The sequence below is a fragment of the Astatotilapia calliptera genome, chromosome 3 (genome assembly GCF_964374335.1).
Source record: "Astatotilapia calliptera chromosome 3, fAstCal68.1, whole genome shotgun sequence".
Classification (NCBI taxonomy): Eukaryota; Metazoa; Chordata; class Actinopteri; order Cichliformes; family Cichlidae; genus Astatotilapia; species Astatotilapia calliptera.
In genome coordinates this window covers 4156568-4181567 of record NC_137424.1, presented here as the reverse complement: position 1 = coordinate 4181567, position 25000 = coordinate 4156568, and the positions used below count along the sequence as shown (strand labels likewise).

Sequence of the window (25000 nt, the reverse complement as noted above, 5' to 3'; positions counted from 1 at the left end):
ACAAACATCAGGCACTGATGGAAACAGCCAAACACAGAAACAGAGGCACCAGCAGGTGAAGGAGGCCTGTTGTAGAAATGACTCTGAGTGCTCAGGTAGAAACGCATGAAGAACCAGTGCGTCTAATATTTGGAGACCAATCTGTGTTTGAGCGTCCTGGATGAAACACAGATCATGTTGCAGAGCGAGGACGTCGTCTTTCCTCCCGAGTGTGTAACTACAGGACGTGTGCAGCAGGTTTAATCGTCCTCCTGACAGTTACTGATGAACGAGTCCTTCAGGGAGGCTCCAGGATCACTGTGGCTTTTACCAGCTGCTGCTAAACTGAGAGGTGTTGCTGCTTCATGTGTGAAGATGTCTGCATGGCTTTAACAGTGCAGACGTTCCTCATGTGCACCCATTTCATATGTTTTATTGTGATGTTTAGTAACATCTGCTTCCCTCCTTCAGGCAGACGATAAAGTGAGCTCAGCCTTAAACATGTGGAGAGAACGTTTGACCGACAGTCCTGGGACGACTGCAGAACAATGGTTTGTTTTTAATGATAAAGTTTCATAATGGAAATAAATGCTGAGCCTGTTTCATGATGTTGGCCCTGCAGCATCAGGCAGGATTAATACTGTAACAAACGTGTGTCACAGTTATAATGACTTTAAATGAAGACTTGGGTTGGATGGAGATGTCAGCTGGATTTGTGCTGACTGTCACTTTAAATGTTTTCAGTTCAGCTTCTAAATCTACTTTTGTATAATGTTTGCTGAGTTTTGCACTTCATGACGCTTTTAAGAAGAGCCAATAAATCCTGACTTTACACAAAAATAAAGGTTTAATGTGTTTAGTGTGACAGTGGAGGAGAGCGCACATAATAAGAGTCATTAACAGAATGGTGACAATTATAATCTGTCTCATTTTAGGAGCAGCTCACAGGCACAACAGACTACAGAGCAATCAAAGCACCAGTTAAACGTCCATGTGACCGGCTTACAGCCAATGAACAATCAGTCCCCATTGTCCCCACCAACATCACTGTACTGGAAAGACTGTGCTGCCATGGTCAGAGATGAACTGGTACTAAAATGTAAGGCAGCTGATGTGTGTGGCCTTAGCAGCACAAATGCATCACGGCTGCAACGCTGCAGTGTGTTTAAACATTTGAACATTTCTGTGGCTTCAAACCAGCAGCTGCTCTGTACTCAGTCGTGTTTGTGTGTCTGTCAAAGTGATTGTTGTCTTTAAAAAGCCTTTTGTGTTGAGTTTTGTGAGCAGTGCCGAGCTTCTCTGTAGTCTAAGCTGAGTCGATATATTTGATTCCATGTTTGGTGTGATTTTCAAAGTCAGCAGCAGCAAACCCATACGGTAAAAAAATACATTTTTCCTGGCCAAAATATATTTCAAATATATGGTAAATATATTTTGTATTTGTGATGCTCCAAAAAAATATATTTTTGAAATTGAAAATATATTTCTTTCAAACCAAAATACATTTCAAAACATATTTTAGGGTGAAGAAAATACATTTCCAACCTTACAGTAGAATGTATATCAAAGTAACCTTTATTTAAAATATATTTAGTGCAATAATGATGATAATGATAACAATACTAAAAGTAACATGTTTTATGCACATCTGCAAAAAACAGTTGGATTCAAACAAAACAGAGTCAAAGGTCTATCACAAATTAGGTTGTTTATTCATTTGCTTACAGTATTTCACATTACACAATATCTCACTATAATGTAGCGTTCATTGACTTTGAAATTATCTGTCAGTGATACAGTAAACAAGATACAACAACTGCTATGTACACTTTAGTTTTTGACAATATATACAATTTAGTACTTAAAGGAACACACTCCACTGTTTTGGAAATAGGCTCATTCTCCATCTCCCTCAGAGTTAAAAATGCAGCGTCTTCTTTCTAGATCCGTACGTTAATAGGGCTCTGGAGCGTGATCTTACGGGATGGGGCGTAGCCAGGATTTTTGGTCAAGGCGCCATATTAGCAGGCCAAACAAATGCTTGCTGTGTGGTCGGTTGTAATGTTAGATTGCACTACCGACAAAGGAATAAGCTTGAAAACAGGCTCTCTTTTCATTGTTTCCTCACCTGGAAACATCATGAGGGAGCTTATGTGTTGGATGTTACCAAAAGAAGGCGTCTAGCCTGGATAGCAGCTGCGAGACGAGCTGATATTCAGTTCTCTACCAGCCACAGATATCTGTTGGTGTGCTCCAGTATTTTCATTCAGGTAAGTTCTAAATAAGTTCATATTATTATTTATAGCCTGTTAATTTTATTTTCAATAGCACAAACTTAGAACAAACATGCAGAACTACCTTCTATTTATAGAGTTGCTAATTATTTGGCATTATTGCAACAAACCAGCCTATGAAATGAATGAAACAAATCCTGACTGGGTTCCAACACTACACATGGGGCACTACGAAATCCCTGCTTCAAACTACATGCTACATACCACCATGCCAATCAGATTACTTCTTCCATGTGAGGGTAAAAAGGTGACCTTCCTGGATAAGATGGCAAAGGTTTGCTGCCTTTTGGTGAACATGTGCCCCAGTGTGGTAGTAAAACCAGGGAAAAAAGGTTTTGTTAAATACTCTTAAGTCTTGTGCTGTTTATGTAGTGATAAGTTTTCAAAAGAGACAGTAAATTACAGAATGCTAGCAGTGGGTGATATTATACAAATGCTGTCATGATTTTATGTGAACATTTTGTCATTTGTAAACTATACATAACATTTTTTCTACATTGTAACTGATGTGATGTTCGACAAAGTGCTTTTAATTAAAAATAGGCAAACATTTCTTTGTTTCTTTATTCAACTTTTGAACAGTGGTATTTAGTAAGTACATATTCAGTAAATGCAAAGTATTTACATGGCCCCCTAAATTAAAACACTATGGGTTATTCAGAACAGAACTATGCTTGGAAAAATATTGTCCCATCAGTTGATCCAACTCCTCCACAGTAGCAGGTGGAACTTTTCTTTTTTGAGGATGGCTTCTTTTACCTGTCACAACGAATGGTCTGTTTATGTTTTGATCAAGAACCTTTTTTTGGGCAGCTGAAGAGGAGAAGTCTATCTTATGGCCAACCTCTGGCTGTATCTTGGTCATATTACCCAGCAAAACCCAGTATGCAGGTTCATCTGTAACAGTCCTTGTGCCACAGATCCTCACTGTTGCTTCTACTTTAAACAGAAGAGCAGTGACATGGCTGCAAGTCTCCACGACTCTAGCCATACAGCTGCAGTGGGCGGCTTCAACCTTCCCTGTGATGCTCACAATGACCTGTGGCTGCAATGCTGCAATTCAGTCTTTAAGAGTGCAGGACCTGAAACACACACAGACAAAGTTCATTTAAAGACAAGAACTATGAGCCAAGGCCGACACAAATGTGTTTTATTTACTTTCAAATCCATTTATCATAAATGTAACAAATAAAGTGTTTTTATGTATCCATCTATAGAACGCTGCATGTTATATTCTAAATCTGCATGTTTCTTTTTAGAAACCTATCAGCAAAAAATGAACCTAAAGTATGTAATGAATGTATTTTTAGTGACACAGGACACAAACAAGGAAGCAAATCAAATCAAATCACAAATCAAATCACTTTTTATTGTCACATCACATGTGCAGGTACATTGGTACAGCACATGTGAGTGAAATTCTTGTGTGCAAGATGTGTAATTAGGATTATTTATAATAAATATGAATTAATTAGGGCAATTTCTTTAACCATAAAGAATAACTAAATCCTTCAGGACAATGTCACATCAATGCACTGAACTCACTATGTTATCCCTCTAACAGAGCCTCTACATGTTCTCACTGTAATTTCCCCCTCACGAATGAATTTTTGCTAGCACTAATTTGAATGCTGGGGGAAATCAAACGCATTTTACTCGCAGTACTCAAGCTGACTTACCTTTGCTTGAATGACGGCGTACTCACAACGTGGAGGCTTAAAAATAGCCAAATCTTGTACCCAGTCCTTGGTGAATTGGATGTGCGCCTCCAGAGATTTATAATTGCGAAATTGCTGCGCCGTGTATGCTCTGACTCCACAGACAAGGTATGAGAGTAGATCATGCTAAGTCAATAGCGGTTTGGTCTTCAGGGTTTCTACTCCACGGCTATATTTCATACAGGTCCACATTTCAACAATCAAGTACCGTCTCTTTGCATCTGGACAGAATCTGTCTCTATACCGTCATTTTCTTTTGAGCTACGTTTCAGAATGGTTCGTAGCAAACTTGTTTTGATTCGTGACCTGCCAAGATGGTGCTGCGCTCCCACAATGCATTGCGACATTACGTCAACTCCAAAGCCCTTTGCGTGCAGGAGTGTATGCGCATGCGCATTGCCACGGTGGTTTAAAAAATAGAGATATAATGAAAAGTAATTAATAAAAATTAAATATTTAAACATTCCCACAAATGTGCAATGAACGTGCAAAAACTCTCTTTAGTAGTTGTTGCTGTTTCTTTCTTTCTTTCTTTCTTTTTTTTTTTTTTTTTGAAAAATAACGACGTCTCTGAGGCGCGAAATCTGACAGCGAGAGGAACGGCCGGATACAGGAGACGGGAAGAAACAAGCCGATTATGTTCGCGTTAATTAAGTGGTTGGAAGATGTAAAATTCTCAATTCTGCCAACTGAACATATACGAGATTTTAATGAGGATGAATAATTAGCCGGCATGGAGGAAACGGACCTTTATTTCGTGGAGTGGCGACAAGAAGCCAAGGCGGGTGGCCAGTCTAAGAAGCCTCCATCATCAAGCTAGCAGGTGCCTTTTCCCATATAATATTACTTTATTCTCGTGTATTTGGAACGGAAGCGTAGAGCTGCCACCCAGGCAAAAGAGAAATATAAGTATATCACGTTATAACGTGAAAAGTTTATCGTTCTAACAATATACTATCATGTTTGAACAACATGTTTGAACAACATTGTACGAAAAATGTACATAATTATCACGTCCGTACAATATTGTGCGAACGTGACAATTATGTATATTATAATAATGTGATATTATATTATACAAACATGAAAAGCATAATGTTAGAACAATAAACATTTCACGTCATAACGTGATACAGCTCTATTTTTCTTTTGCCTGGGTGGCAGCTCCACGCTTCCATAATTTGGTAATCAAAATATGTAACTTAATTAATTATATTGTGACGTACTTTTGCCTTTTCTTATTATTCTGCCTTCTCAATAACTATCAAAGCCTATTCACATTTAATTTGGCTTTCACAGAAATCCTACCTCTCCTTCTGGCTACAGAGTACTTACCAAGGTTAGAAAGAAAGAACAGTTATGCTTTATTAATGTTCGCTAATTACAATGTTCCACATTTCCTTGCTTTTTAAGTCATTTTTAGGCTTTTTAGAGTTTTTGTTTTTTATTTTTTTTAGCAGTAATGTTTCTGCCTATTTATTTCAGCCCATGAAATCGAATGCAGATCTTCCTAATGTGAGATTTACATAAATGTAAGTAATTTTGTTTGTCATTGTCATTAATGTTGTTGCTGTTGTTGTTTTTGTGCAGTTTGCAATCATATAAACCTAGCAAACATCAGTCAGCACAGTGACTAACCTAAACAGATTCTTGCTTTATTCACATATATTATATGTAATTATATATACCTGCACATTGTACCTAGGGTTGCAGCCACTTGGCCCCACCCCATTGTTGTGACAGCCCTGATTGTACTTATACACTGCATCTGAACAGGGAACAGTCTGCCACATTAATGTATTTTTAAGTGACTTGTTTGTAATACATGAATTTGTTTCTTACAGATGTCAAAGTCTCAACCTCATGCTGCCCTCCCCCATCCTCCTAAAGTAAGTATTTGTTGTTGTGGTTTTTTATGCGGTGTCTGTGTCACATGCTAATCATAATTATTGAAATAACTGTTTTCTAACAGTTTTTCCAAAACACTAGTTATGTTTGTTGTCATTCAGACCAGTACTACTGCTTAGACATTGTTTAGTGGTCATGCATGTTTGACAAGCTCGTTATGATACCAAAACAGTAGGCCTATCACAATAATCGATATATCGACTTAACACACAATACATGTACATGACCTCAATAATTGTTGATGATGTAATTTATCTGCCATTATATTTACAAAAATAAAATATAATGATAACAAAACAATAACATTAAATAACATTGTTTTCTATTTGTTAGAAAACTTACTATTTATTCAAGTTTTTAAGGTATCTAATATTTTGATTCCTAATTTCAATGATCTAAATACTTTAAGAATTAGATGTTGGTTTGTCAATTGAAAGTGTGTAGATCTTGCATTATTATGGTGTTATATTATGATTATACATTCAAAGACATAAAATGGTCTTAAAATGACAATGACATAACTTGTCGCAATTGTTTATGGGGCAATATACCGACCAACAAAAAGTCGCTATCGTAACAGGCCTTCAAAACAGACGGTTTTATGATTGATAAATTCAAAAAATAAATACATTTAATTTCTCTGAGATTCTCTAATATTCAGTTACAGTTCACAACACAGTTACCCGTACATGCAGTATTATACTGTAAATATAAATCTCTGCATTTAGCATCCCACTAGAAGCGTCACAGTTACTGCCTCTTTTTTTTTTTTTACAAATACCTGTACTATCACTAACACATTTACTGTTTTACTTTTAGCCTGTGGATACAAATGCAGATTTCCTTAATGTAAGTTGTGCATTTTAATTACATCATGTTATTTTTATTATTATTTATTTATTTATTTTATTTTACATTCAAATATTTCAAGCTTCTTGGTTAAAGAAGCTTGATTGCTAGTAGGTAAAGAATAGTTCACCTATAATTCATATTCCCAATTAATTTCTCACCTCTGATTGAATGCCTTTGTTTGTTTTCCTATAACAAAACATTTTTGCTGGATATATATGGTGAATTTATATGCATAGATACAGTCGTAGTGCTTGACACATGCAAACAGCAGTAGATGTACTAAAAAGGAAATAATTACAATCATGATGTTGATTGCTGATGTCAGTATATATATTTTAGAGGAATGTTTTGTTTTTCACCCAAAATAACTATATTGCTTCAGAAGAGATTTATTACCCTACCGGACTCTTATATATTGTTCTGTTTTTTGTTTGTTTTTGTTATTTTCAGGTTCAATGGTGCGTGTTCTTCTAATGGCCGCCTTCCCACTGGAGGTTTTGATCCACAGCAATTTAAAAGGTAATCAGCTTTGAAAGTCAGTTCAAATGGTTAGCTAATAGTACTTTAAAAAGCCTACAACTCTGTCACCAGTTTCTTTACCGAAAATTACCCATAAAAGTATCGCTCAATAGTAATAATAATAGTAGTAATAATAATTGTAGTTCAAATGTTTAGTTGTACAAATATCAAATTTTCTGAAATCTAAAACTAGTCAAACACTCAAATGTTCATGCTTTTTATAGGAGGACAGAGCAAAACGGACATCGGCGCAGAGTGAAGAACTGCCCTTGATAAGGACACTATGACAGCCATATATAGTAAGTGAAGACTTTCTGTGTATCTAAAATTGCATACAGCACAAGTAACTTACTTTGCAACCATTAAAATAGGTTGTAAAGTAAGTTACCAATACAAATAGGTGATGATGCATTGTAGTGGTTGGTCTCAGACAAAGAAGGTCAACAGATTTATGAATGCTGGAAGGTAAGGAGAGACGACCAAAAGGGGTGTTAGCATTACTGTAATGTGAACTGGATAGACTTCCCATCTAGGAAAAAAAAAGAGGTAAATTATGCGTAAAATATATCTGTATTAATATCTGTATCTGTATAAACAGAAATATCTGTTTGCTAAATGAAGCCAGCTAACATAAATCACATTTTTATTTTAACTCTGATAAAAGTAATAGAACTGGGACTTTTGTTTGTTACAGTGGGGGTAAGGAAGGGGTTTCCCAGCGTGTCCAGAAGGGCTTTGAGGATTGCAGTGAAAGCTGGGGGAACTGAGACTGTGTGTATATATATATATACACACATATATGTATATGTGTGTGTGTTTCTTTTAGAATGTTTAAGTATGTAATGAGAATAAACTTATAAAATGAATATTCCTTGCTTGATTGATATGCTATATGTATGTTTTAAACATCAAATAAAGATTTCTTTCAGATGTTACATGTGAATGTGTTTTCTTAGAAATATATGAAGGGTTAAATTTATATTTTTTTGAATGATTTTAAATACATTTAAATTGTATTTTGAAATATATTTTATTAATATATTTCAAAATATACAAAAAATGGCCAAAAAATATATGTGCTAAAATACATTTTAAATATATAAATATATTTTAAAATGTATTTTAAAATATTTTTTTTTACCGTATGGGCAAAGCTACACCAGAGGGTTGTGCTGTGTAACAGGTTGGTGCAGGTGGTGTTATCTACATTTGAACATTAGGCAACAGTCTCATGAAGACACTTTCTATTGTTCACTAAAGACCAACAATAACAGAGACAAAGGGAGAGCAGCAGAACTAGTGCTAACAATTAGCACTGCTAGCCTGCCCACCAACACCAGCTAATGTTCTAAAAACGATGATCAATGATTTTGCTGTAACGGCTCCAGCTGTCTGTGTCAGGGACACGTTGGAGATGAAGTGAGTGATCCAGTGACAAAGGTTTGGAAAGCTGCAGTCAGCTGAGACTAAAGGAGTCACCTGACCGAGAGACGAAATGTTTCACTGAGAACGTCCAGATGAACAGAATCAACCTTTGGGATAATCTGTTCCACACATCCATGTTTCACTTACTGCATTATATTTCCTCATTGCTGTGCACACAGGCCTGTGGCTTATAACCAACTCCAAGTTCAGACTCAGAGGCTGCTGAAGCTGTTTTCTGGAACAGAGACGTGTTGGATATAAAAGCAACTCTTCTTTATGTGTCAGCACTGAGGAAAGGAGCAGCTTCGTTTCTAAGTGTATGAAGGACTGTAGCAGTGTGTGTGTGAGCTTTATTTCACAGACAGAACCATGTCAAAAACACAACTTCAGGTAAAAACAATACAAAATCAAAGAGTCTGATCAGAAGGATTAAACAGAGGAGTGTGGGACTGTTTTTAACAGACAGCAGGTTAAGCCAGGCTGGAGGAGTAAACTGAGCCTCGGTGTGAGCAGCAGTGTGTTTGACAGGAAGCTGAGATAAACAGTCTGGAGCCCATTTAGTGCTTCATATGAAAGTGTGAGGATTTGAAAGCAAATCTAAAATCAAGCAGGAGTCAGTGTGAGAATGATTTGTGCTTTTCCTCAGTCAGATGCTGGGAGTTTCAGTTCATCCATGTTCAGCGTGCTGTGCTTTGTGTAACAGGAGAATATGACAGTATAAATCAAGTCTTCATGTCACTGAAAGCCTCCACAGTCTGCTATGGAGGTGCATCAGTTTGGATTTACAAGAAGAACATTTCTTAAACCTGCCACAAGATGGCGCTCCAACAGAAGGGATGTCCACAGTGTAACACAGACACACACATACTGTGTGAATGTGTGAGTGAATGGGCTTTCAACACAAGGCTTCTGCTGCTACCTTTAATGACATAATTAGCTAACAAGAACAAACTGTTAATTACCACCAAAGAACGGCTCCAGATTTTAGCTGCTGACCATTTTGTGAAACGTTGATTACATCAGCTTATTGTTGATTTTTCAACCTTAATATCAGCTGCTTTAAAGGAGCCTCGTTCTCTCGCAGTAACACTTTTCTTCACTAGATGCAGTGCAGGCACAGTCTGTGTTTCTAAACTACACACTAATGTTCATTGTTGTGCAGCTAAATCCTCCCTCTGGATGGGAAGAATCCCTGTCAGGCTTCAAACACCTGGCTTGGTGTTCTGGAGCTAATGTGTCACCTGTGAGGACTCTGAGATGAACACACAGCAGACACTTCAGTTCTCCGTCTGTGTGTCCTCAGTTTCCCAGCATGCCTTGGCTGTGGTGGTGGAGGTGAATGAGGGGGAACATGCTGCTCTGTCAGCACTCAGGTTTCATACCTGGTGATCTCAGAGGACAAAGCGGCGTTACAGCAGCGCACGTTGATGAGACCTGATGCTCTGAACAGTTCAGACTTCAGCCTCACTCTGAGAAAACAAACGACTGACTGTCAGCAGCAACTACACCTGCTCCATCAGTGACGGAGAGAAGAACTGAGACTGAGAGACATACAGCTGCAGGTCAAAGGTCAGAAACGCCCGCTCTTTGTACGGGTCAGGAGTTAGTACTGCAGAGGTCAGAGGTCAGCTTGCTGACAAACCATTTGAAACAGTTTGGAGCTAAAAGCACAACAGCAGAGGAAAGAAGAGACACTGCAGAGATGATGCAAAATATTGTGTTTTGTTCTCAGCTGTCAAAAAGTGTAACACACGTGTTCCAGCACAGCCTTTGTGTACTTTCACTTCTCCATACTGTCCATTGGAAATCCTGTTTGTTACTTTTTGATTTCAGTCCATGTGTCCAAAGCAAACTTCTGTCCCACACTTTCTCTGCTGACTCTTCACCGATGCTCAGATGATCTCAGATGATTTCACCAGAACTCATCAAAATTCGGGCTCCACAGAAACCCAGACGTCACTAAACAAGCGTAACAAGCAAAGTGAAAACTGGTCGTTCAGCTTTATTGACCAAAGATAAGCTCACATGTCACCTCATGACACAGACACTTATTTCCACAGCATGCACGAGGACTGACAATAAGTGTCTATAAAGCCACTTCTATCTGCCACACCTGTGCTTCTGTCATGGTTGCTCTCCTCTCACTCTGTCATTTATCCACAGTCTGCCTCCCTCTGCTCCGTCAGCTGACGTCCTCTCTACACCACCTGCTGTGTTTTATCCTGCAAAAACACATTTAAGAAGCGTTGCACCGAGTAACGGGAGGAACTGCTATAAAATCCATTTAAAGGAGGTGGTGCTGAGTGCTGTGACTGGGGTCCCACCACTGACATCACGGGTGGAGGACATGTTGGAAAACTGCTACAAAGTGCTGTGCAGCCAGCAGAGCTTACAGTCTGTCCTGTGTGTCATACAGGCTCTCACACTTAGTGTTTCTGTGACACATTGAAGAGAAGTTTGTGTTGTTCACAGTTGTGCTTGTACTGAGTGACAGCTGACATGACCTAACAGGAATAATGTGTCTGTGCTGAATGAGAAGTAACACACAATGAAGTCTTGATGCATCTCAATCATCCAGGAAAGTGAGTCTGTTGCTTCTGTTCATCTGGACGCAGCGTTTTGTGGGAGAAACGTGTCGTCATCATCAGGTGACGTCTTCAGTCTCAGCTGCAGGTTTCAGTCTTACAAACAGGACATTTGCATAAAGACTGAAAGCAGCTGCAGGAACGATGGGCTGGGAGCTCCGTTCCTTCATCTTAATTATGCAGATTCTCAGGACCATTGATCAACAACCACTGATCCATGTCCATGAGTCCCATTCACAGAGATGTGGGAATGGCTGCAGTCACAGCATGTAAGATGGAAATAAATGAGAAGTATTTAGCTGAAGTGGATTTGATTTATGTTACTTCTTTTTTAACTTGTAGTTCTACATTGGAAGATTATTGTGATATTGAAATATAAAAATACATTTATATTCTATTATTTTCTCAAAGTAAGCGTCACACTCGTGGAAGCCGGTGTAGCCGCCGAAACGCCTGCATTTATGGAGACTTTCAGCCCCAGGTAGGCCAGTTATGGATCTTGGATCCACATTATGTCAGCAGCTGTTCTCCACCGTGAACTGTGTTCAAACAAACACGCTCACGCCTCACAGACGACAGCTTACAGTCCTGTAGAGATAAAGTGACTTCGTACAGCCCCGTCTTCAGTCTTGTGGAGATGATCTCGACGCTTTGGTGGATGTTACTAGCTCCTGTGCAGTATTTTGTAAAGACATGATTATACCCCGTAAGCGCGTTAAAATTTACGCTAACAATAAGCCGTGGGTCACTAAAAGTGTCAAATCCTGTTTAAGGAAAAAGAGACAGGCCTTTAAAGAGGGGCTGTTACCGATTTTCAGACAGCTACCAAGGAAATGAAAATCGAGATCTTGAAAGCAAAACAGACAAAAACCTTCTTGAAAGCAAATTTGCTGCAAAAACTTTTGGGTCTGCCTGGACTTGTATGAAAACCATAGCAGGGTTTCAAAATCCCCAGAGCAGCAGTCAGGTCATTTTAGATGTTTTAATTCAGACAGAGATTTTCAAATGCTTTAAACATGTTTTCTGCTCGTTTTAGTTCTTCTGATTTCAGCGAGGATATTTGGGAACTGAAACAGAAACTGAGAGATACTCAGCACTTTATCATTGAACTCAGCGATGTTAAAAAGGCCTTTCATACAGTCAGTGTGAACAAGAGCCAGGGTCCTGATAATATTAGTGGCCGCCTAATTAAATCTTGTGCTGATGAACTCAGGCCTATATTTCAGGTTATTTTTAACAAATCCTTGCAAACACAACATGTGCCCTCTCTTTGCAAAGAAGCAGTCGTGGTTCCTGTCCCTAAATCTAAACGACTTCAGGCCTGTTGCCTCACTTCAGTTGTCATGAAAGTCTTTGAAAAAATCCTCAGAAATGTGATTATGAAGAGACTGAAGGTCAGCTGGATCCAATGCAGTTTGCATACAGGCCCAACAGAGGAGTGGAGGACGCACTTTTGACTTTACTAAATCTGATTCTTAAACATGTAGAGAGTAAAGGGACTTTTGCAAGACTTCTTTTCATTGATTTTTCTTCGGCTTTTAATACAACACAGCCCCATATTTTAATTAAAAGACTTTTAGAACAGTTTGAAATCAGGAAAAACCTGCTGGGCTGGATTTTAGATTTTCTAACTGACAGGTCACAAAGAGTGAGAATAAATGGGGTTCTGTCTGACCCAGTGTTCTCCTCCACAGGTTCTCCTCAAGGCTGCGTCCTATCGCCCTTATTATTCACTCTCTATACAAACATGTGTCAGGGCAGACATGAAAACAGGGTCATTATTAAATATGCAGATGACTCTGTTATTGTCAGCTTACTGAAAGAGGGTGAAACTAACCACGGCCCAGTCATTGATGACTTTGTTCAGTGGTGGGAGGAGTCTTATCTCCAGCTGAACATATCTAAAACAAAAGACATGGTTGTTGATTTTAGGAAACAACAAAATGGGCACGGAGTCACTTTAATTAAAGGTCAGAAAATAGAGCAAGTACAATCATATAAATATCTTGGGACCATAATCAATGAAAAACTGAACTTTGATCAAAATTGCAAATCAGTTTGTAAAAAGTGTCACCAGCACCTTTATTGCCTTAGGAAACTTGTTCATTTCCACATTGACCAAAAAATGTTAACTTTGTTTTCTCGTTCTTTTATTGAGTCTGTTTTATCCTTTTGTTTGGTGGCATGGTTCGGTCAGACCTCTGTCACAGAGAAAAACTCTCTGAATCAGATAGTGAGATGGTCCAGTCGTCTGATAGGTGAGCCACAGTCTTGTTTAGCCTCCCTGTACTCTGAGCAGGTACAGAGGATGGCTTTATCAATCCTTAAAAATGGTTCCCATCCTCTAAGGGGTGAATTTCAGCTTCTTCCCTCAGGACGGAGGTTTCTATTTCCGAGATGCAGGACAAAGCGTTATAAAAACAGCTTTGTCCCCGTTGCTGTCACTGAATTAAATAAGAACTGTTTTTGATTCGAAATATTAAAGTATGTGTCACAGTGAGTTTTATATATTTACTAGGTATGTGTGTTTTTAAAGGGATGTCAAATGCTGTCATTTGTCTGTAAAGCAAATTTACCTTGCCTTTGGGTATAAATAAAGTTACCTTACCTGCAGACGCTGTGCGCAGAGGTTCAGGAGCAGAAGTCCCGTTGTAAACATATCACGGCAGACCCGACGATGTTTGCATGAACGCGCTTTTTTTAAAAGTCAGGTCAAGGCTCCAAAAGCCCAAAGGCGATATAACAGTTTGTGTTTGCTACATGGATCATTGTAGTTCAGCTTTCCTTTGTTATATTTCTTTAAGAGCTCAAAATGTGTTCATTACATAAATCAAATGTAATTTTCTCTGTAGCACTTCATGGATTTCATAAGCAACACACTGTAGTTGTTCACACAAAGCATAAAGGTAAAAACAATATACACAGTGTTATCTTCATTTTAGATGTCACAAAGTATTTGCGGCTCCCAGTGTTTTCCCGAACCCTGACCCTTTGCGTGGAAACCGGGTCCAAAAGGCTCTTTGGGTGTTAAAGGTTGCTGACCCCTGCACTAGGCCCAACTGACACATATATTTGATTCCAAATACAAAAAATAATGTGTAACCTGCTGGAAGAATGTAGGAGGTTGAGACAGGATCTCAACACTTGGTGTCTGCAACAAAAGACAACAATATGTGGGGCGATCGTGGCTCAAGAGTTGGCAGCTCGTCTTGTAATCGGAAGGTTGCCGGTTCGAGCCCCGGCTTGGACAGTCTCGGTCGTTGTGTCCTTGGGCAAAAAAGCACTTTGGGTCCTTAGGGACGAGTAAAGCGCTCTACAAATACAGGCCATGTAATGGCAGAAACATTCTCTAGTGTAAATCCTGACTAGTTCATTAACTACAGGTCAGTTTCAGTGAACATTATTCACAGAGGGATCTGAGTTCCTTATACCAGACTCTACAGAAACTGTAACACTGTACAGCTCTGCGACTCAACAATATGACAACAATGTAACACACACTAGAATCATCAAATAAAGCCCCACTAACCACTAGAACTAGAACTAACTAACTAGCACTGGACACTTGCATATTAGAGATTTCTACCACCATAGGAGGCGAGATATCATCCTTGAACCAGAGCATCCAGCCCTCAATTTCGGACATAAAAAGCGACGTGGCCAGGCATGATAACACTTTGACTGAACTGCAGGACTGTGCCTCGAACCACTCTGACACCATCGCCACTCTCCAGGCCACTGTGGAGCGTTTGTCTGCGGAGGTAAAGAAGTTAGATGAGAGATGTGGAGCTCTTGAGGCACTCCAGGAGGAATAATTTAAGAACTGCAGGAACACCAGAAGGCACAGAGGGACCCAAGATGACTGAGCTGGTTCACACCTGTTGGCGGAGGCGCTATCTCTCGAGGAGAAGCCACTCATCGATCGAGCACATAGAGTGAATCGCCAGCGTCCCAAACAAAGTCATCTTCCTCGGCCCATCATCTTGAGATTGCACTACTACCACATTGGTGAGGAAATTCTGCTGAAAGCTGCAGAGAACAAGAACCTGATGTATAAGGGTTTTTAAAATAAACATCCTCCCAGATTTCCCTCCCTCTGTTGGAAACGCAGAGCCGTTAACTCTACAGAAACTTTTTTTTGGTGTTCTTTATTACATTTTTTACGGCGTCTTTGTCCAGAGAGCGCGTGGAGGTCCGACCTCCCATTGTTTCCCATTGTCTCCCATTGTCTCCCATTGCATAATTAATTACATAATTAATTATGTAACCATAATTAAATGGTTACATCCATCTTTAAACGTCCACACTGATGAAGCAACGACAGGTTTGAAGCCTCTGTGTTTAACATCACTGGGGCTGCGCTGTGACCATGATCATATCCTATCGTCCTGCACACCTCTGTTGCTTGTGCAGCTCGCACACAAGAATTTCACCCACATGTGCTGTACCAGTGTACCTGCACATGTGATGTGACAACAAAAGTGATTTGATTTGATAAACATCTATATCACAACAATTTGACATTTTCTGTGACTTTTCTGAATCTCGGGCAGATGAACTTCCCTGAAGTGTTTCCAGCTGGGCGTCGAGTGTTTGACCGACGCATGAAATGACACGTTTGTGAGTATTTGTGAGTATTTATCACACAGCGTGCTGCGGGGAAAAGCCTGAGAAATCCCAGAGAAGCTTCCTTCCTGCCAGTATACGAGCCCACCAACAGAGACAGGACCAGTTCATCCTCCATCACTTACTGTGTGCACACGTAGCAAATGTTAAAGTTCAAATGGTGGTTTTGTTTGCAGGGACTGTGAGTGGATGGAGATCCTGGTCCTCCTCAGCTGTGAGTTCTTCCTCTGTCATGAGAACCTCAGGGGGAGAACATGTGCTCACTCTCAGCTGCTTTAACAGGAAAGAAGCTCTTTTAGATCAAAGCTGAGAAACTGTTTGTAACAGCGAACTCTGTCACCTTTCTCTCCTCAGCCTGCTGCTGTCAGGCCCATGAAGCTCTGCTGTAAAGGCTTCCATGTCCCAGGCTTCACCTTTACCTGCTGACCAAAACAGCGATGGGGAGTGGAGCAGCAGGTAGCAGAGGTGAGCCTCTTGTATGCAGCCTGTTATCTGTGGGACCAGGGAGCACGTGACAGCAGATGTTGCTGATTCAACATCTGTGTGACAGCTGGAGCAGCACAGTCTGTAGGAAACATCTGTGCATGTAGGAGACACCAAGGTTTACATGGTGGAAGCAGACGACTGACTCAAGCAGCCTCACATCACAGGCTGCTGGCTACAAGCACATGACCACAGTGACTGGTTTCACTGGTGTCTGTCCCAGTCTGTGGCAGAGATACAGGAAGTCACAGACAGCCTGCACACAGCGTTTCCTCTGGAGTGTGTTTCACACCCTGTTTGTGTTTCTCACTAACATGTTGTAGTTCTTCCTGCACACAGCAGCACTTTGATCATTTCTCCTGCTTTTCTTCCTTTTCTAGCTTTTATACACTGACAGTAACACAAAACTCCAAAGTCATCATTTGAGGAGCTTCTTAAGAGTTTCTGTGAGTTTAGTGAAGTCAGCCTCTCAACAATAAGTGTGTGTGTGTTGATTATCTAATGTTCAGAGAGGACTGCACTGATGTAGCATCCAGGTGAGCAGCTTATGAGCCAACAGGGGAAATTTAGCTGTATTATTGTTGTTTAAATGTAATAATTTATGATTTCATGTTCCAATATTTCACTTTTCCCAACGTTTTGTTATCATTTGGTCTGAAAACCATGACAAACAGCAGTGTTACAGTTGTTAGCATTAGCTGCTATAGAGCACTCAGTCGCTGTATTGGTGTTAGCGACATGAACATATCTGAGCTAACTGTGTGTTCCAGATGTGCAGCAAACCCAACTGTCCCTGTGTTTTCCTGCTGTAGACATTATCCCCATGATGCTGACGTCCTCTGGTGGGACGAGCTCACACGTTTATGGATTCAGATGCTAACTGGACCAGACTGGTGTCAACCTTTGTGCTATAGAAGCAAATCAAAGAAGAACCAGTTGAACCTGAGCTGTCTGTAGTGGTGACACCAACACCATGTCACCTGCACATGCTGACCCAGGGTCAGTGTTGAACCTATAAGCTGTGTCCTCACAGTTCAATATGTCCTCACTGCACAGGTCAATGACATCAGAGCTGTAATGTTGTTCCCGTCTCACTAAAACTTCTGGCATAAGGTGACTTTTCTGGGTGATTCCAGGGTCACCAGTTTGAATCCCTCTGTTACTGCTGGGAACGTGCTGCTAAAGTGCCCTTGAGCAAGGCCACGTCCAGCTTATGAAGCCAACCCTGGGCTCTGCTTGCTGGCAGTGACAGAGTAGATGAAACAGCTCAGTGGATGCTAACTCACAGCTAACAGCGCTCTGTCATGGATAAGTGAAATAAAGCTGACTGACCCACAGCTGCACACAAACACCTCCAACACCTACAGGTCAGCAGATCCACTGCTGTCTCTGATGGGCCCAAACTTTGCTTGTTCAGTGTTTGCTGCTGCTGACTTTGAAAATCACACCAAACATGGAATCAAATATATCGACTCAGCTTAGACTACAGAGAAGCTCGGCACTGCTCACAAAACTCAACACAAAAGGCTTTTTAAAGACAACAATCACTTTGACAGACACACAAACACGACTGAGTACAGAGGAGAGAGAGATACTCCCATACAGCTTATGACAAAATTTAATCCGAAGTGATTGATGGCCCTAATCATGACCTTTTGACCTCCCCCCTCCCCCCCGGAAGTGTGTAATGAGCGTGACGAATTGCATCCGGAGAAGGGAGGGGGGAAACCTCCGGAAGCGCGCCATCTGTTGTTGGGAAAAAAAAAGTTGTTTCACACACACACACACACACACACACACACACACACACACACACACACACACACACCGCGGGCCAAGGAGGAGTGAGACGGCGGAAGAGTTTTTTTCTTCAATACTTTTACAATAGGTTTTCTCAATAGATAGAAAATGATGACGCTGAGGAGTCAACAGCCGATATTATCATTGCTTGTAACCCGGTAAATAATTTCGTACATCTCCCAATAAAATAAGTCTTAGTGGAAAAAAGCTCATTTTCGAATAAGTTTATTAAAGCACCCCCCCTCTGTGGAAAAGAGTCAACCATGAGGCGAGTTTTGTCAACAGCAATTGTCCATTTGGTAAAACAAATATCCGCCTCAAAGTCGTATTTTACCGTTGCAGAATGTGGAAAACAGACAGCCCTCACAGGAGGCACCATAGTTAAAATATTTAAATTTCAACTAAATTTGTAGTAATGATCGGATTTCCTCACTTATCTACACCACACTCCTTGTCCTTGATTTCTTATCGTTTCTTATCGTTCCTCTGTCCCTTAATAGAAACCACATATATAGAAACTATCCTCCCTTTCAGTTGTCTTTTGCACTTCCATATCGCAAAGCAGTTACTGTAGGTTATTTTCTGCTTATGCATTAATGTAATTAATTAACTTATTTATCCTTAAGTAAGGTAATGACTTGAGTTCTAATGCTTTTTGTCTCTTGAGTTAGCTGTCAATGTGGGATTTTTTTTCCCCTTTTGTCCAGTTAAAGCTGCCTTTCATTCTTCAACACAGCTTAAACTCTAATAGGTAAGCTTTCTTGTAATTTCTTAGTTCTGCAGGCTTCTTGAAAGACATCCGAGACTCTTCTTTGGATGCTGGCTGCCTTTTGTTTTGTTTTCTGTCAAGATGATCCCACACTGCTTCGATTATCTTGAGGTTCGAACCCTGGAGAGATCAATCCATGTCTGATGCGTTGTTTCATCCAGGCATACTTTGACTACATTGGCAGTATGTTTGCGATCATTGTCGTACTGAAAAATGAAGTTGAAGCCAATCAGACACTACGTGGTATTACATGGTCGATCAAAATCTGGTGGAACTTTTCTACATTCATAATTTGATTAATTTGGATAAGAGCTCCAACAACACTGGCTGAAATCCAGCCTCAAAGCATGGTAGAGTATCCACGCTGTTTTGAAGCCACAGAAATGTTCAAATGTTTAAACACACTGCAGCGTTGCAGCCGTGATGCATTTGTACTGCTAAGGCCACACACATCAGCTGCCTTACATTTTAGTACCAGTTCATTTCTGTCACGGTCTGGCTGGCAGACCGTGGGGATGTGGGGAAGGAGGACCCAGGCGCGGAGCTCAAAGTTCAAGCAGTGTGTTTATTTACAGAGTGGAACAAAAACAACAATAAATCCCCGTGTTCTCCCAGACTCCCGTGTCGTGTCTCTGCGTGAATAGTTCGTGTCTCTGTGCTCTCCGCTCCCGTGTCAGCACCCCCCGGTGCTCGCTGCTCTCCGTGCCTTCCACGCTCCTCCTGCGGGAAACAATAGACGCAGCCGTCAGGACACAAATAACCGCGGGCATACACTTACACACATTAACTCAATTCAATGGGACGACTAACGTGGAGTCTCAAGCAAAGATCCCGCGTCGGTGGGAGCTCCAAGACTCTCCTAAGTAGCTCCCCCGACGAGCCCTGATCAGCGGCAGGTGTGTGGCTTCGGGTGTGGCCAGTCCTTCCACAGGGCCACACCCCTCAGGCCTGCAGGTGGCTGAGCTCCATCCTCCAAGCATCCCCACAGACATAAACACACACACTCACATCTACAATCATGGAGGAGAGCAGCAGCAATACCAAAATACATATAATAATAATAATAATAATAATATAATACATAACTGCTCAGGGATCCTGGGTCGCCCAGTCCCAGGACCCTGACAATCTCTGACCATGGCAGCACAGTCTTTCCAGTACAGTGATGTTGGTGGGGACAGTGGGGACTGATTGTTCATTGGCTGTAAGCCGGTCACATGGACGTTTAACTGGTGCTTTGATTGCTCTGTAGTCTGTTGTGCCTGTGAGCTGCTCCTAAAATGAGACAGATTATAATTGTCACCATTCTGTTAATGACTCTTATTATGTGCGCTCTCCTCCACTGTCACACTAAACACATTAAACCTTTATTTTTGTGTAAAGTCAGGATTTATTGGCTCTTCTTAAAAGCGTCATGAAGTGCAAAACTCAGCAAACATTATACAAAAGTAGATTTAGAAGCTGAACAGAACTGAAAACATTTAAAGTGACAGTCAGCACAAATCCAGCTGACATCTCCATCCAACCCAAGTCTTCATTTAAAGTCATTATAACTGTGACACACGTTTGTTACAGTATTAATCCTGCCTGATGCTGCAGGGCCAACATCATGAAACAGGCTCAGCATTTATTTCCATTATGAAATTTTATCATTAAAAACAAACCATTGTTCTGCAGTCGTCCCAGGACTGTCGGTCAAACGTTCTCTCCACATGTTTAAGGCTGAGCTCACTTTATCGTCTGCCTGAAGGAGGAAAGCAGATGTTACTAAACATCACAATAAAACATATGAAATGGGTGCACATGAGGAACGTCTGCACTGTTAAAGCCATGCAAACATCTTCACACATGAAGCAGCAACACCTCTCAGTTTAGCAGCAGCTGGTAAAAGCCACAGTGATCCTGGAGCCTCCCTGAAGGACTCGTTCATCAGTAACTGTCAGGAGGACGATTAAACCTTCTGCACACGTCCTGTAGTTACACACTCGGGAGGAAAGACGACGTCCTCGCTCTGCAACATGATCTGTGTTTCATCCAGGACGCTCAAACACAGACTGGTTTCCAAATATTAGACGCACTGGTTCTTCATGTGTTTCTACCTGAGCACTCAGAGTCATTTCTACAACAGGCCTCCTTCACCTGCTGGTGCCTCTGTTTCTGTGTTTGGCTGTTTCCATCAGTGCCTGATGTTTGTGATCTTTGATCTGTTCTGAAGTCTCTCTTTGTAACACAAATGTTGTTTGGCTTCTTCTTTTGCAAACAAGGCAAAAGAACTTTAATGGATTCATTTGCTGATCTTACTTTTCTGATGCAAAGCCGTCCTTTCAACGCTTTAGAAAGAAAACCAAACAATGTTTTTAAAACTTTCCCAAAATGTAAAAGCTATTAAAACCATAAACTTCTGCTCCTTGATCATGTGATTCTTCTTCTAGACTGTCTGTAATTGTTATTGCTGATTGTCAATAAAGTTGTTTTTTATAAGTTATGTTGTAAAGGAAGCTTGTGGCGAGGGAGGAGGGGCGACTAAAAGCAGGTTCATATAGTGGGAAAGTCCTCAGGTCATGTGAGGATATTTACTGATGCGTCAACACTGTCAGATAAAAGAACGGCTGCTGCATTTGTTCTCCCACAAATAAGTTTGGTGATGAGTAAAAGAATTACAGATGATGTGGCAGTTTATACTGGGAGCTGGTAGTGATGTTACTGGCTTGAACTGGGTGGAGGACGCACTAATATGGAGGTATGTGGTTTGCTGGGACTCTAGCAGCGTGCTAGTGAGCACAGGTGATATGTCTTCAGACTCTAGGCAACATATTGTTTTTGATATACTTCATTTACTGTATAGAATCAAACACAGAGGGATAGAAGTGGATTTCTTATGGCTCCCTGTGAATATCGGTGTTGATGCAATGAACAGGACGATAAGTTTAAAAAGGTGCAGCAAGAAGAAGTCGTGCAGGTTTGACTATAAAATACAGTGAAAGTGAGGTGAAGAGTATAATGAAGGTAAAGATGAAGGACGAGTGGCAGGCACACTGGGACAGAGACGGGAAAGGCAGATATTATTATACAGAAAGCAGTCGTGTAGAAGAAGCTGCAGCAGAGACCAGGATGGAATCTGGAGAGTCAGAGTTGGTCACACAGGCTTGAATAGCACACTTAAAAAGGTAAACATGACACAGGAAGTGTGACTTCTGTGGACCAGAGGAGACGTTTGACGGGTTGTTAGCGTAGTCAGGATGCTGGATGGAAACGCTGTGCCTGATAGGATGATTACAGGCTGGACTTTGTCTTCCTGTTACAGATGGATCCAGGCCCTGGATGACTGCTGGACACACATGACCCACACTAGGCTGCCTTCATCCATCCTTTCCTCCTTCACTGAGACTCAGAGTCAGCATGTATGTATTTATCAGGGATTTGAATCCTTTCATTACAGAGTGAAGTTAAAGTAGACGTGTGAACACACTAATAAACACAAAGGGACACAACTACTACTGCATGATGGAAAGCTGAAGTATTACACAGCTTTATGAACCTCCTGTTATCCTGGTAGACGAGTACAGCAATAAATCTTTTACTTGGACATCTTCTGGCTCCAATAAGCTTTGAAATGTGACCATGAAGTTAGAGACACACTGACTGAAACCCACAGCTGTGACTGTGGATCACATCCACACACAGTGTAGCTGCTGTCTCTGTGTGAGCCTTTGCACTGCTGCTCGCAGCACCGTTATATCACTCAGCGCTCGCTGCTGTTATTGAATCCACTTTTTACTGTCCGTGCAATCAAGCTCCTCTGCAGAGCTAGAAAATATCTTAGAACCAGTTTATGTGTTAGGGGATCCTTTGCAGCTGTGACTGTTGCCTCTGTTTTTGTCCTTTGGTTCCTGGGAGCCTTTTACATTTCCATCAGCAACAAATATCTGAACAGGCTTTATTGTAGGAAATACAGGATTAAATAGTTGTCATTATTTATTAGATGTTGTTAAAGATGATCAGATGCTTGTTTAGTTTAATGCTGTGGCTTCAGTCAGCATCACTGTGCTGTATAGTTTTATTTTTCTGATCCTTCTGTTAAAGTTGCTGAATAAAAGCTGGTTGGTCTGCACCTCACCTCTGCCTCGAGCCTCCTTCTTTAAAGCAGCAGAGGCTCTTCATTCAGGTATCACAGCTCGAGTTGTTCTGCAGGAGACCCAGAGTACTGTCCTTGGTCCATAATGACATTAATCCTCAAAAATAGTTCTGGCATAATAATTGTGCACACAGTGTAAAACTGAAGAAGCTTCTCAGATGAAATGTCTTCAAGAAACTTAAAAAAGTCCAGACACTTTTGTTTCTGAGCTTCTTAATTCAATTCAATTTTATTTATATAAATCACAACAACAGTCGCCTCAAGGCGCTTTATATTGTACAGTAGATCGCACAATTATAGATACAGAGAAAAACCCAACAATCATATGACCCCCTATGAGCAGCACTTTGGCGACAGTGGGAAGGAAAAACTCCCTTTTAACAGGAAGAAACCTCCAGCAGAACCAGGCTCAGGGAGGGGCGGGGCCATCTGCTGTGATTGGTTTGGGTGAGAGAAGGAAGACAGGATAAAGACATGCTGTGGAAGAGAGACAGATGAACCGCTGAGTGTTGTCCCGTCGAGGTGGCTCTTCTATGTTGTGCATTTATGGCACCAAACCACAAATGCAAATGTAACAGGTATTACAATTAAACAACATGAGATATGCATTAAATTATTGTCTCAACGACTTTGGACCAGTATCAGAAAGTTCTAGGTAAGACTATGGAGCCTTGAAAGGATCAGCAGAGAAGGAACCACACAATGATAGAATAGATGTGATTTGAGTAGAAACTGTATTGAAAGTTGTAAAGTTTACAAACCCTGCATGTCTAAAGCCGGCTTCCTACAGTGCACAAACGCACATTAAAGGGCCCAAAAATAAAATCAAAACAACATCCTCTTTAAGGAAATTCTCCAAAGAGTTTCAATTAAAGAGCTTCCGCTCCCGTTGCTCAGTCCACTTCTCTTTAGAAAGAGAAATTAGAGTTCCTTGTGTGTGTGTGTGTGTTTCTGTCCATTGGTTCTAACACTACCCGGGTAGATTTTTAAAGTGTTAGTCTTATCTGTATCAAGGAAGGTAGTAATAGTCCTGAGGTTCGCTGAAGATGGATCCCACGGCTGGCCACACCGCACTCGGGTCCGTCGACAGTCACTCTCTCGGGATTGGCTCGCCACTGAACCCACAGGGTTCAGATCTCAAATGATCCAGTCCTGGTCAAAAACCAATCGGAGCTCGTGGTGAGATAGCTCGTCCAGCTGACGCAGCTTCCCACGGCCATATTTCACAGATCTCAGATCCAGGATCTTTCAGCTAATTTGGCGGTTGCCTCGTGAGTAGCGGTTGCCTCGTGAGTAATGGCTTCCACAACAGGAAATGTTGACTAACAGAAAGTCATCTCAAGGCATACTCGCCTCCTAGCGGCGGGGAGGGAAAATTACACCTCCAACCTTATGCAGCAGCACAACCCACAAATCTGATGTGGGTTACACTCTCCCCTCCTGAACTCTTGCACGTCCCTGTGCATGACAAGGTTCACACAAATGTTTCTTGGGGGGAAAGGCAAGGGAAGAAGCAGGTGCTTCACCTTCATTTACCATGTCATTCCACACATCGGTCAACCCTTGGAAGAAAGACTTCACCACGGTGACAATTGGTTTCCCCAATTCAGTGTAGTCGAGCCTCATTGGTGGTTGACGATCCCGCTCAGACCTCCTGACATGGATATCAGCGTTAGCTCGTTCCTCTACTTCACCACTCTCCTCTTGTCCTTCAGTTCCAGGATCATTCATCACATCCTCCAACCTGTCCGGGAGGACTGGGATCTCTTTAGGTTGGTCCTCACTCAAATCCTTGACCTCGTTAAACAACTCATCTTCTCCTGAACTGCTATCCAGCAGCATCCTTTGTCCCTCAGATTCAGTGGATGCACTATCATCCATCTTTGCTTCTCCCACAGATTCATGGA

General features: G+C 41.1%; 1 protein-coding gene and 2 long non-coding RNA genes across 3 annotated transcripts in view; 2 read left to right on the top strand and 1 right to left on the bottom strand.

Moving 5' to 3' along the window:
- LOC145424230 (uncharacterized) overlaps positions 1–25000 on the top strand; it is a 236558-nt gene that overhangs the window by 144426 nt on the left and 67132 nt on the right. The gene's annotated exons all lie outside the window — the stretch shown is intronic.
- On the bottom strand, positions 1967–4069 carry LOC145425100 (uncharacterized). Its single transcript, XR_013905770.1, has 2 exons — positions 3953–4069; positions 1967–3355 (listed from the first exon to the last, which is right to left on the bottom strand). It is a non-coding gene; the product is annotated as an uncharacterized LOC145425100 (long non-coding RNA).
- Positions 4684–6825, top strand: LOC113006552 (uncharacterized). The gene is made up of 2 exons (XR_013905795.1): positions 4684–4814; positions 5291–6825. It is a non-coding gene; the product is annotated as an uncharacterized LOC113006552 (long non-coding RNA).